The sequence below is a fragment of the Balaenoptera physalus genome (genome assembly GCF_965194825.1).
Source record: "Balaenoptera physalus genome assembly, chromosome: 1".
Classification (NCBI taxonomy): Eukaryota; Metazoa; Chordata; class Mammalia; order Artiodactyla; family Balaenopteridae; genus Balaenoptera; species Balaenoptera physalus.
In genome coordinates this window covers 174858349-174872533 of record NC_138882.1, presented here as the reverse complement: position 1 = coordinate 174872533, position 14185 = coordinate 174858349, and the positions used below count along the sequence as shown (strand labels likewise).

The 14185-nt window shown below is 40.4% G+C and overlaps 1 protein-coding gene across 2 annotated transcripts in view; it reads right to left on the bottom strand.

The window, feature by feature from the left end:
• Nucleotides 1-14185, bottom strand: part of WASF2 (WASP family member 2) — a 70517-nt gene that overhangs the window by 23437 nt on the left and 32895 nt on the right. The gene's annotated exons all lie outside the window — the stretch shown is intronic.

Sequence of the window (14185 nt, the reverse complement as noted above, 5' to 3'; positions counted from 1 at the left end):
TCAGCTAAGTTCCCCTTTGACTAAACAGGTTTTCTAATCCAAACTCTGGACTTTCCCTCCCAGTCTACCTCTTCTCCTCTTTTACATAATCTAAAGGGTACTGGGTACTAACATGCAAGCTTTATTAACTCATACTGAAAAGAGAGTTTAGAACAGCAAAGGAGGCAAGGTGTTACAAATAAAAGAACCTCAAGGACTCTGCATCCTCTGGATGCCCTTAGACTCCCGAACTTCAAGCTTTTAGGAAGAACCAGAAATTCAGGGGTACAGCCAGAGATGAGTGAAAATAGCCATTATGGCTCCCTCCATTAGCAATCATTTCAGAACTTGTTCTAGCTTCTTAGAGGAGCTACAGGAGCCAGATCCCCTTGAAATTCTGCACTGAATGGCCACTGACAGGGCATTCCAGACATTCTCTTTGGACACCTAATGGAAACTGGATTCCAGATGGCTAGGTAAATGTCAGATTGGAGGTGGAGCTGGGGAAGCCACTCTGACACCTTGGTACTTTTGCATTTATGCTTTCCCAAGTACCTTGGGTAAGTGGACACAAATGGAGTCAACTCTATGTCTTCTGGGGTGGGGGAACCAAGTTTTCAATAGCAAGATAGCTACCTCTTGCCAAAAAAAAGCCAGCTCCCACAACCAGCTAGAGTACTCAAGAAATTACAATATGTCAATATCTATCAAGACAAAACAATTAGAAAAGTGAATCTGCTACTAAAAAAAAAGTCATTTTATATGTTTCAGAGCCACCAGAGAAAGACAAGATTCCCTATTATATGGAATTACCTGCATCACTGCTCATTTTTCTTTTGGATAATCAAGGTTAGTTGTATTATGCCAAAGAAGTATGGAATTACGCATGATCTGAACCACAATACTAATTTGACCAAGAAAAATAAAACCCTCTATTCCAGTGAAGATAAACTTAGAAATGGGGCAAAGACTTCCAAGGCTCTTGACTCAACTCAGCTTCAGGTTGTGGAGTTGAGACATACTTCCCTTGCCCTGAGTCTTGACACCTTACTAGCTGTGTTATCTTGGGCAATTTTCCTAGAGACATTAAATAAGGTAACATGTATAACATGTCCACTACAGGGCTAAGAAAAAAGGTAGTTATTTTTAGTTCCATGGACCTCAGGCAAATCCTCCTGTAAAATCAATTTTATTCATTGACAAATATTTTAAAACACTTTTAACAATGGACATATTATGTAGTAGAATACAATATTCACATAAATTTAAAGATGAAACCCTAGGGGCTCCCCTGGTGGTGCAGTGGTTAAGAATCCGCCTGCCAATGCAGGGGACACGGGTTCAAGCCCTTGTCTGGGAAGATCCCACATGCCGTGGAGCAACTAAGCCCGTGCACCACAACTACTGAGCCTGCGCTCTGGAACCCGCGAGCCACAACTACTGAAGCCTGTGCACCTAGAGCCCGTGTTCTGCAACAAAAGAAGCCACCACGATGAGAAGCCCGTGCACCGCAAGGAAGGGTAGCCCCCGCTCGCCACAACTAGAGAAAACCCGCATGCAGTAACAAAGACCCAAAGCAGCCAAAAATAAATAAATAAAATAAATTTATAATAAATAAATAAATAAGTGTGTGTGTGTGTGTGTGTGTGTGTGTGTGTATTTTAAAAAATAATAATAAAGTTGAAACCCTAGACTTCAATGAAATTTGTGGGGTTTTTTTCTGGAGATTGCTCCCAGCCATGCTTATGGACCTCTTGAAGAACATACATTCTCTCTCTCCTCTGCTCTTTTATACTGGGTTCCTCATCTGAACCACAGAACAAAGAAAAGAATTTGAGTGACTATTTCCTCAATTCTCTTCAAGAGTGTAAACAACTAGGACCACTTCAGATGCACTGGAAAAAAGTTAATACATTATATACAATGGATGCCTAATAACACTAGGGTTTAATTTTCTTATGGGAATGCAGTTGAGAAAAGCTCATCTATCATCAGTAGTCATTTAGTGGAAAATTTGTGGAGCACTGGGTGTTGACGAACCACTAAATTAAGGAAGTGACATGGGCAAATCTGCATTTTTAGATAAATCATTCTAACCGAAGTAGGAAGCTGTATTTGGGCAGGAGAAGACTGGAGGTAAGAAGACCAGTTGGGAAACTCTTCCCAGGCTGAGAAGCAGACAACAGAAATGGAGCGGCCCACCACAGCTAGCAAATATGAACTGAGAAACCACAGACAGGCTGCAGGGCTGAGTCCAACCCTTCAGGCCTATCTGTAGCTCTCTCCTGATAGCTTTGTACAGTTATACTCACAAAGTGATAAAATGATGTTTCTTTATTAAAAGTATTATGAGGGAGTTCCCTGGTGGCCTAGTGGTTAGGATTTGGCACTGTCACTGCTGTGGCCTGGTTTCGATCCCTGGCGGGGGAACTGAGGTCCTGACTTTTATAAAAAATTAAAAAAAAATAAAAGTATTATGAAAAGAGCTAAATGTTAGTGCCAGTAATGAAAAGAAAGTGAAGAAAACCAAGAAAGTAGTCGTTCTTGGCTGGAAAAAGAAGTCTGGACACATGAAAGTGGAATGCCCTGTCTTTACAGAATCAGTAAAGTTCTTTTTCAGTTATACTTTATTTTGATTAGGGAAATTATATGCTACAGTGATATTTGCTAACTTGGGAGTCTGAGAAGGTCTTACCTTGGGGGATGTTACATAGGAGAAGAATTAAATTAGAACCACTGAGAAGATAAAAGTTACAGGGAAGTAGATTTCAATTAAGTTAGTTCCTTTTAATTAGAGCTGTTCTATATTTTTTTGTTGTTGTTGTTCTATATTAGAATGGGTTCTCTTCAGAAGTTATAAGTTCCCCAGTATCATCCTCTGGATACCAGCTATTGGGCATGTTGGGGGAGAGATTCTTAGACTGTAAGAAGATGATGTTGAGAGATCAGACTGGATGACTTCTACAATGCCTTTTAAATCAAAGATGATATAATTCTCACTCTGGGCTTCAGTTTCCTCATCTGCAAAATAAAGAGACTAAGCTAGATGATCTTTAAGAAGTTCTAAAATTCCTGGATTTGCTTCTACCTAAGCTGCCATAACCTCTTCACTTGGCCAACAGCCACCTGCATTCTGAACACAAGGCCAGAGGGAGGTCTAGGGACTGTAGAGAAGGGCGGATCATGACCATGAATCAAACCCTTTGCCAGATCTAGATTCATCTAGTTACCAGGACAGCTAGGATCCAGAATGGTAAAAAGGACATTCCAGACAGAGCCCTGGGGTTAAGTTATTTACACTCTGGGAGCCTCCCAAGCCCATCTGGGAGTTGGCTACCCAAAGAAGTCCAAAGGAAAAACTGGCTTTGGACCAGTTCCAGATATCCAGCCAGACTCAGCAGCAACCCCCATCTTTACCCCTGGCTATTTTCAGCCTAAGAAACTTGAGAATGAGTCTGAGAATAAATAAAAGACTTCAGGCATCCCCTCCTAGCTATGGCCTGGAGTACACTGACCAGTCTAAACTGCCAGTACCATTATAGGATTCATGCTTTGAATTGGAAACTGGATGAGGTGTTCTTTGAGGTCCCTTTATAACAGTAAGATTCTACAAGTCTTTATATTTGAAGTTATCATGAAATATTTATATATCACATTTGGTCAGTGTAAAGGCAAAAGGATACTTTGACATGTGTCCTACACTCTGAACTCTCAACTCTGTTCCCAACAGCCTGTAGCAGGAGTGGGGTGAAGTAGGTGAGAGGTAGGGATTGGGAGGGTGGAAGAAGGTAATAAAGGAAGGCTGCAAGTGAGAGGGAGGATGCACTCATCTGTACCCTACACTCTGAATTCCTATTATTACCAGGACAGAACACAGATGACTGCTCATTCTGGCAATGATATGTACTACTAGCTATTTATTATAAATAAATAAACAATGCTTCATTTAGAGCCATGGTCACTGATAACACCTGCAGATTTCTATGGCCACATCCAAAAGCAAGTATATCTGAGCTACAGCAAAAACTGTAACAACAGAAATGCTTCTCAAGGCAGTTCCTCTTTGAAACATACCCCCAAAATGCTGATCAGCAGTAGCAGGGGATGAGAACATGTGGGGATATTGTATGTGTGGCAATTAGGACTTCTGCTTTCACTTCAGCATTTCCCACTGTTCTATAGTTAACAGCACTTTGGATGGGGGCATATGAGAAGAGCTTTGCTTTGTAGGCCAGTTTCCTCTTTCAAGAGATAAATTTCTTTATGTTAAAGAATGTATATTTCACAGCGGTTCAAGAATCTCAACTGAAAAGTCAAATAATCATTTGACTTCAAAATAATACACAACACACAGGTTTAATCTAAGTCTGTCTGTTAAAATGTTTAAAGAAGTATGAATTTACTGTTGCATATAGCAGTCCTCACTATCATGCAACAATCAGAAGGAGGAATGCCTCATTATAGACTTAAGCACCTACCCACTTCCTATTGAAATACAGGGTGGGGCTAAACCTACAAATATAACCAGACTCTCTCCAAACATAAGAAGTTACTGACAAATCAGTTTAGGTCACTAGAGTAATGTTCAAAAGAGCTAGCAAGACAAATGGAACTCCTAGGGTGGACAAAGAAACTATCTGACTGGGAGAACCAAGAAAAAAAGCTTACTTGTGATCTAAAACCAGGAGAAATTTCCAATTTCATAAAGGAATGACACCAGCTATGGACCTACATTCAATAAATGTAAAGCTCCTTCTTGTTCTAATTTGGTTTTGGGAAAGCAGCCCAGGGAAACAGGACTTCCAAACTACAGTATCTTACTCCTTGAACACACTGTATATCAAGGACCATTCACATCTGGTAATTCCATAACTTTCTGTTATCTTTTGGGAGCAATACCACCTTTTGTTCTTACTTTTATTACTCTTCAGGCTCTAACCATAGCTTTGCTCTTAAAGCTAAAATTGGGGGATAACTTTTACTTCAAAATTAGTTTCTTCTAGTATCAACTATTCCATAGAAAACTCCTTTTATTTTTAAATTTATTTATTTATTTTTGGCTGCGCTGGGTCTTCGTTGCTGCGCGCGGGCTTTCTCTAGTTGCAGCGAGTGGGGCTACTCTCCATTGCGGTGCGCAGGCTTCTCATTGCTGTGGCTTCTCTTGTTGCGGAGTACAGGCTTTAGGCGCGCCGGCTTCAGTAGTTGTGGCACGCAGGCTCAGTAGTCGTGGTGCACAGGCTTAGTTGCTCCGCGGCGTCTTCCCGGACCACGGCTTGAACCCGTGTCCCCGGCATTGGCAGGCGGATTCTTAATCACTGTGCCACCAGCGAAGCCTGAAAACTGCCTTTTAAATGGCCAAAATTAGGCTCTCTTTTTAGTAGGATCCGTCTGGTTGTCCAAAAGAAAACACACTTAAACTGTGAGTTGGAAACCTGGATTCTAGTTCTTAGTCTAATGATGACTAGCAATTGGGGAAAAACTTTTAATTCACCTTTCTAGTTCGGCTGTGAGCTGCACTAAAAAAAATGCTTGAGAGGTGCTATACGAAACTGAGATTTTGTTTGCAAAGTATTCTGAGCTCCAAAGAAACGATTTATTAACGTAAAATATTTCCTGGATCTCCACCTTTGCCCAAGTTCCCTGTTCTAAGACCCCAATTACACAGGGTCTACAATGTTATCACTGATAACTTTCAGTAACAGACACAAAGTTCATTTTACTTTCCCAACCTAATGCCAATTTCTAGCAATACCTAATTCACCAAAATGGAATGGTCTAGGGGACTTCCCTGGTGGCGCAGTGGTTAAGAATCCGCCTGCCAATGCAGGTGACACGGGTTCGAGCTCTGGTCCAGGAAGATCCCATGCTGCGGAGCAACTAACCCTGTGCGCCACAGCTACTGAAGCCTGCGCGCCTAGAGCCCATGCTCCGCAACAAGATAAGCCACCACAATGAGAAGCCAGCACATTGCAACGAAGAGTAGCCCCCGCTCGCCGCAACTAGAGAAAGCCCTTGTACAGCAAGGAAGACCCAACGCAGCCAAAAATAAAAAAATAAATTAAAAAATTTTTAAAAATGGAATGGTTTGAAATACTCCAAACTATCCATCTAAAAGGGCTTACTTTTGATCCAGCAATTCCACTCCTGAGTATTTATCCAAAGGGGAAAAAAAACCCCACTAATTCGAAAAGATATCTGGGGCTTCCCTGGTGGCGCAGTGGTTAAGAATCTGCCTGCCAATGCAGGGGACACGGGTTCGAGCCCTGGCCTGGGAAGATCCCACATGCTGCGGAGCAACTAAGCCCATGTGCCACAACTACTGAGCCTGCGCTCTAGAGCCCGCGAGCCACGACTACTGAGGCTGCGTCCCACAATTACTGAAGCCTGTGCACCTAGAGCCCGTGATCTGCAACAAGAGAAGCCACAACGAGAAGTCCGTGCACTGCAATGAAGAGTAGCCCCCTCTCGCCACAACTAGAGAAAGCCCATGCACAGCAACGAAGACCCAACACAGCCAAAAATAAAAACAAATAAATAAATAAATTTATAAAAAAAAAGAAAAAGATATCTGCACCTCTAAGTTCATTGCAGCATTATTTACAATAGCCAAGATATGGAAGCAACCCAAGTGCCCATCAATAGATGAACAGATAAAGAAGATGTGATATGGGACTTTCCCGGTGGTCCAGTGGTTAAGAATCTGCCTTCCAATGCAGGGGACACAGGTTCGATCCCTGGTCAGGGAACTAAGATCCCACATGCTGTAGGGCAACTAAGCCCATGCTGCAACTACGGAGCAATTGAGCCACAACTAGAGAGCCTGCATGCTGAAACTACAGAGCCCACGTGCCACAACTACTGAGCGCCTGCGCCACAACTAGAGAGAAGCCTGCGTGCCCCAATGAAAAGATTCTGCATGCTTGACCTGATGCAGCCAAAAATAAAATAAAAAAATATTAAAAAAAAAAAAAGAAAAAAAAAAGAATGAAATCTTGCCTTTGCAACAACATGGATGGACCTAGAGGGTATTATGCTAAGTGCAATAAGTCAGACAAATACTGTATGATTTTACTTATATATGGAATCTAAAAAACAAATGAACAAACGTAACAGAAACAGGGAGTTCCCCGGTGGTCTGTGGTTAGGATTCGGTGCTTTCACTGCTGTGACCCAGGTTCAATCCCTGGTCGGGAAACCAAGTTCCCACAAGCTGCATGGCGGGGCCAAAAAAAAAAAAGTAACAGAAACAATTACAGATACAGAGAACAAACAGGTGGTTGCCAGAGGGGAGGGGGGAAGAAAGAAATAGGTGAAGGAGGGACTTCCCTGGTGGTCCAGTGGTTAAGACTCCATGCTCCCAATGCAGGGGACCTGGGTTCGATCCCTGGTCAGGGAACTAGATCCCACATGCTGCAACTAAGAGTTCTCATGCTGCAACTAAAGATCCTACATGCTGCAACTAAGACCTGGCACTGCCAAATAAATAAATAAATATTAAAAAAAAAATACTAACTCACAAAACAAAACAAAGTATCAAATCTCAACCAAAAATAAAAAAAAAACCTCAACAAATCAGCTCACAAGATTATTAGAAATGTGTCAATAGCTCACACAAGCCCTAATAAAGTCTTATTTTTAAGAGCTTCCCTTATTTATAGCCAATAACAGAAAAGTGTGATCACCAGTTGGTAGTGGCCAAAAATTTGAGATGAGGATAGATACAAAATGCATTCCTCTCCAAGAACATGCGTTTGAGTAGCTGGGAGGAAGCGTAACCTGGACATGTGCTACCGTATGGGAACACACAGTGGGGTTTTTTTGTTGTTGTTGTTTTAATTTATTTTATTTATTTATTTTTGGCTGCGTTGGGTCTTTGTTGCTGTGTGTGGGCTTTCTCTAGTTGTGGTGAGCGGGGGCTACTCTTCGTTGCAGTGCGTGGGCTCTAGGCATGCGGGCTTCAGTAGTTGTGGCACATGGGCTCAGTAGTTGTGGCTCACAGGCTCTAGAACACAGGCTCAGTAGTTGTGGCGCACGGGCTTAGTTGCTCCGCGGCATGTGGGATCTTCCCGGACCAGGGCTTGAACCCGTGTCCCCTGCATTGGCAGGCAGATTCTTAACCACTGCGCCACCAGGGAAGCCCCACACAGTGGGTTTTTATGGAAGTGTCTAATCCCAGTTTACTACCTTACCCAGGGATGGAGAAAATGGGGCTAGGTTGTAACCTTTCTTTCCTGGTTCTTGCAAGTAGTCTACTGCACTGGGTTAAGCTCCCTACAGACAAGGCACTGGAGCACCCACCGGTGGATTAGATACAGAGGCAAGTTTGAAAATGAGGGAGGAAGGAGATAATCAGGGCCAAACAGCACGTCAGGCACTGAGTAAGTCTCATTTCAACCTGCTAGCTCTCTAACTATGCGTGTTAGTCTCTATGATACTTCTCTTCATATTTCAAGCTTCTCTCTGCAGTAACTACTCCGTCTCTGGGATAAAAAGGCCAAAAAAGAAACCAGTTTTACACAAATGAGAAAGGCCGGGGGGAAAAAGGTATAGAGAAACAACAAAAAAGGAAATTCAGCAAAATGTTTTGCTGACAGCTCAGGGCAATACACAAACACACCGTGTGGTCATGGAGCAGACAGAAGCAGTAGTCTTGGATGTGACTGTTAATATACCAACTTAAGTGAGGAGAGAGACCTAGCAATCACAACTACATCTGAACACCAGGGAGTGGAATTATGAAGCAAACTGCCATGAAATTCCACATCAACTATTCTATTCTGCCAGCTGTAACAAGAATTCATTGCTGAAAAAGGGTCACACACTCATCTATCACTAACAGCCAAGCTGCCAGCAACTAACAGCAGCAAAGGGCAGCTGTACATCTACTTCCTCTCACAAGGTCTACTCACCATTCAAAACATGGGATTTATAAGGAAAAGTCCTTGAACAGAGTGAAAAGTAAGTGCCCATTTCTTTTCTTTCTACCCTCAGTTTACTAGGTTACCAAAGCCCTCAAAACCTAATAAGCAGTGATGTAGAGCAGCAAGAGCATGGACATTAGAGAAAGAGGTGTGGATTTCAACCCACTACCGCCAAATTTCAGCTTTGGGACCTTGGCAAGCAGTCAATCTCTTAGTCTTTTTCCTAATCTGTTAAAATTAGTACAATGATCCTTAGTTTTTAATTTAAGGCTGTTGTGAAGAAAAATGAAATGATGCATGTATAAAATGCTTAACATAGTACCTAGCTCAGAATAATTACAATAATAGTAGTAGTGACTGTAATAGTAGTATTAGTAGTAGCAGCAGCAGCAGTAATAGAAGTACTAATTCTACATCTATCTAGCACTTAGTTCTGGCACATAGTTAACCATTAAACAACACTATTAATAAGCTTCAGGTTGTATAAATGGCTAATTACTAATTATAGCACCCTTATCAATCAATGAATATTTATCAAGTAGACACTAGAAAACACAAAGAAATATAAAATCTCTCCCCTGACTCTAAGAGCTTATAATTTAATTGAGACAGATAAAACAGTTAAGTAACAACATAGCAAACAAAAGTTCAGTTATCAAACGAATGATGCAATGATGACAATAGAAAGGATGAAAAGATCACTTTGAACTGAACAGACTTCCTGGAATAAAGATCTGAACTGGGCAGGATCTGGATATAAAGAATAAAGAAGGGAAGTTTTCTAGGAAGTCTTGAATTCTACCACTAAGAATTTACGGAAAAGTCACAATTCTAATGGGCTTTTATGGTATTTCATCAAATCTAAAATGCATCATGATTCAAGAAATGTTAAAATGTAGGGAAAATGTACATCTCAGAATCAATGAAATATAATATTTCTTTTTCTACACTATGAGAGGGTGAACAAGATGATCTTTAAAAGTTCTTTCCCGGCTTCCCTGGTGGCGCAGTGGATAAGAATCTGCCTGCCAATGCAGGGGACACAGGTTCGATCCCTGGTCCGGGAAGATCCCACATGCCACGGAGCAACTAAGCCCGTGTGCCACAACTACTGAGCCTGCGCTCTAGAGCTCTAGAGTTTTCTGCATAGCTCCCTCTTTTCCAGAACTCTACCTCACAGCTTCCAGTTGCCTCAGCCTCCCTTGAACTACAATTTCTGTCTCTTCAGTTCAGTAAGACTAATGTGCTCTGCTTGGGATCCCCCTCCTTGCTCCATGGTTAGACTATACATCTAGACAGAAAGGGTAATCACAGGGCTTACCTCCTTATTTCCCTTCTCCCAGCGATTAAAGCCACAAGCTTCCAGTTTAAGTCAGAATTGATTTCCACTCTAGTTTTGCAAGGTCCCAAATCATAAAGATGTACTGTAAAATTCTTAAAGTCAGATTAATTTCAATTTATCTTCAATAAGTGTATACCATGGAGTACTTTTAAAAGGAATAACAGGTATCCTGAAATCAAACAAATAAGAAAGCACTGCAAGTAGGTAGGATATCATCATCATATGCATATAACATATTTGAATAACATTTTTTTTTTTTTAATTTGGCTGCGCCGGGTCTTAGTTGCGGCATGCGGGATCTAGTTCCCTGACCAGGGATCGAACCCAGGCCCCCTGCATTGGGAGTGCAGAATCTTAACCACTGGACCACCAAGGAAGTCCCTTGAACAACATATTTAATTAATTTTCTGAATAATCATAATTAATAATGACAGACAATTTCTCTTTTCTTTTTTAAAGTTAATACTCATATAGGTGCTTACCACATTCAAAAATCAATACAGCTTGGTGAACCCAGAGGCAAGTTCAGTCAAGAGACTCAAGGATTCCCTGAGCCACTAGTTAGATATGATTTTGGGCTGGTTAATCTCCCTAAGCCTCATCTGTAAAATGGGGAAAATAAAACCTACCTCACAGGATGGTTCTAAGGATAAAATGAGATAACATACGTAAGCCTTCTACAGAGGTATCTAGCACCCAGTAGGTACTCAATAACTGAGAGCTCTCACTATTGCTAATTCAAAGGAAAGCTGAGTTTGTTTGGACTTACCTCCTAGTGGTAATAAAATAATTTAAGGAGAACAGGTCAAATTAAACAGCACTGAGCATTACACAAAGGGCTCTCCTAATTGGTTCTCCTTTCTTTGGTCTCAGTGGAAACCAAGCAGTAGGTGGGCCTCTTACCTTCTGAAACAGGTTCTCCGGGAGTGTGAAGACAAGTGCTGAGAAAGAAATGGATGGCCTCTGCTTACATTATACCAATTTTAAGGATTAAGACAAAGGGTATCAGTCTTCCAAATCACAGTCAAGAGTCAATTCAATATTTTCACTTTATGTACTTTGAAAGCAAATAGTCTCAAAGGTACTATTATTTGGATTGTGGCATTTCTTAAAAATTAAAAAAAAAATTTTTTAAATCCTTTCATCTTAAAGGCCCAAGGCAAATGTCACCACTTGTAAGAAGTCTTCCTTGACTCTTCTTGTCTGAAGTCATTTCTCCCTCTCTGAAAGTGGCAAAAAGTATGCTGAACCTTTTATGGCAGTCACTACATTCTATATTGTAGCACAGATTTTGGGAGTGTATAATTCTTTAAATATAGGAACTGAAAAACAAAATATCCTTAAACCTAACAGAAACAGTAGTAACAGCAGCAGCTACTGGGAGCCAAGGGTGGGATTCTTAAAACTTCTTTGTATTCTGTAGTGTCTACCGAAAATGTGTCAGGTATTCATTCACATTTTCTTGAACAAATCTAATCTTTAAAACACTTCTGAAAGGTTAAGTAGTAGCATTCTGATTTTACAGATGAGAGAACTAAAAAACTAAAAGCAGTTCTGTAACTTTATCAAAGTCACACAGTCAGCTTTTAAACCCACGTCCATCTGTGTCCATGACACCACAATGACTCTTCACAAAACACCCAAACCAAGACTATGCCCATATTTCTCATTTTCATACACAAGTGCCACCAAACCACAGACCAGTTTCTTCCCCCTCGAAAAAAAGACTACGTGCTAACCTAAGAAAGCCTTCCTGACATATTTACCCTAGAACTGAAATGGTGTTAATGAGAATAACACACTGCTTTCTCCCTCTCTACACCCAGTTTTAGCCAGCTGCTCAGGGGCTTCACATCTTTCACTTTAGACAACATAAACACTGGCTCATTTAAAGTGCCAGCCTCAGATAACATGTTCAGATGCTATTGCTTTTCAAACAAACTCCTGTTTTCAAACAGCTAGGCATCTGGGGTTCTGTCACTTCTGATGGGTTACTTTTACCTACGGGGGTCCCTGAAAGTCACTAAGCTTCATTCTCTGTGCACTGTTGAGCTCATGAAATCTTGTCATCATGGACTTTTTTTTTTTTTAAGTGCCTAATCTTTCATCTTCTTTTACAGTGAACCACAAAACACATTCTTATGGGTATTTCCTAAACTGTATACAGTAGTCCCCCTTTCTCCAAGGGTGATACATTCCAAGACTCCCCCAAGGATGCCTGAAAGTACTGAACCCTATATATACACGATATTTTTTTTCTTTCCTTGCTAAGTCGAGAACTTTCACCTTTTCACTTAAAGGAAGCACTTTACGGCCTCTCTTTGGCATATCTGAATTGCCAGTATCACTACTCTTGCGCTTTGGGGCCATTATTAGGTAAAATAAGGATTACCTGAACACAAGCACTGCGACACCTCAACAACTGATCTGATAACCGAGATGGCTGCTAAGTGACTAACGGGCAGGTAGCATACACAGCAGGGATATGCTGGACAAAGGGATGATTCATGTTCAGGGCAAGATGGAGCAGGATGGTGTGAGACTTCATTATGCTACTCAGAATGGTGTGCAATTTAAAATTTATGAATTGTTTATTTCTGTAATTTTCCATTTAATAATTTTGGGCTGCTGTTGACTTCGGGTGACTGAAACCGTGGAAAGTGAAACTGCAGATAACGGGTGATGACTGTATGTATATTTTAAAATAATATTCTTAAGATGAAAAAAAATTAATTACATTGGACTGAGTGAACTGATGAGGATGATTATAATTTTTGTGACTTTGTTTGAATAAAAAAATAAATTAAATCCCCCCCCAAAAAAAATAAAATAATATTCTTCTGATCATTTTTCTAAAAAGCACAATTGTTTTTCATTTTTAGCCCAAGTAAAGATAATTATATCAGAAATGAGTCTCCCCCCCCCAATCTCTTTCTGCATATGGGGAATACTGAAAAGATGTCTTTTTTTAATTATTAAATGTAAATAGCTCATTAAATATAATCCAATTAATTTAATTGTAAAAAGGAAGTAATTACAATATGTACATGTATTCTTGCCTAGTAGGTTTAATATCTTAAATTAATCTTTTCAGCATTAATATTTTAAATTAACCTTTGACGTTAGAAAAATTCAAGACACTGATGTCTATTTTAAATATATATATAAAGCTGTACTTTATGGATCTTTGTTGTGATTTCACCCACAAACAATTTTAGTGGGAAAAGCCCCACTCCCAGAGACAAGGGTAATTAAATAACACCTGCCCTAACTGAACTGGTATTTCTTGTCTACCATAAATCATGTCAAAGAGTCTGTTTTAAATTCTAATGCCTTCGTGGGACAAAAAGCCAAGAGATGAATTCTGTGGCATTCCAATAATTACAAAAGCTTTACTTAGAAAGACAATTCCAAGCCAAAATTTGTTAGGAACATCTCTCTGGTATAGTAGCCTACATTTTCCACTACCTAATTTCTATTCTGTTACTAGCAATTATAGTTCCCTGAGACTACCCCCAAGTATTCTTCTCTTGCTCTCTGGTCTAGCCCCTCAAGTTTGCTGTTACAACATTTTCCCTTAGCAGCCATCTGGTTCTTTCATTTTTACTCCTTCTTGGTGACCAAGAGTAAGTAAACTGCGTACCTAAATCTCTATGAACTGCTTTGAAAAGGGGATCTGCCATGGTCTGTGCACTGAAGAATTTCTATAAACAGAGGCAAAAGGCTTACACAGATGAGGAATTAAGAAGACTGAGCTTTGTTTTTCTACCTCCTACCAAAATCTATCAATGAGTGTTAAGATATGAATATGTGTTTAGAAAAATTAAAATTGTATTTAGATTAACACAGAACTTTTTTCAAACTTTAGAAGTAGCAAGAACTGTATGAATATATATGTTGTACTAGTAACAACTGGGGCTATGTTTGTACAGCACTTTCCCTC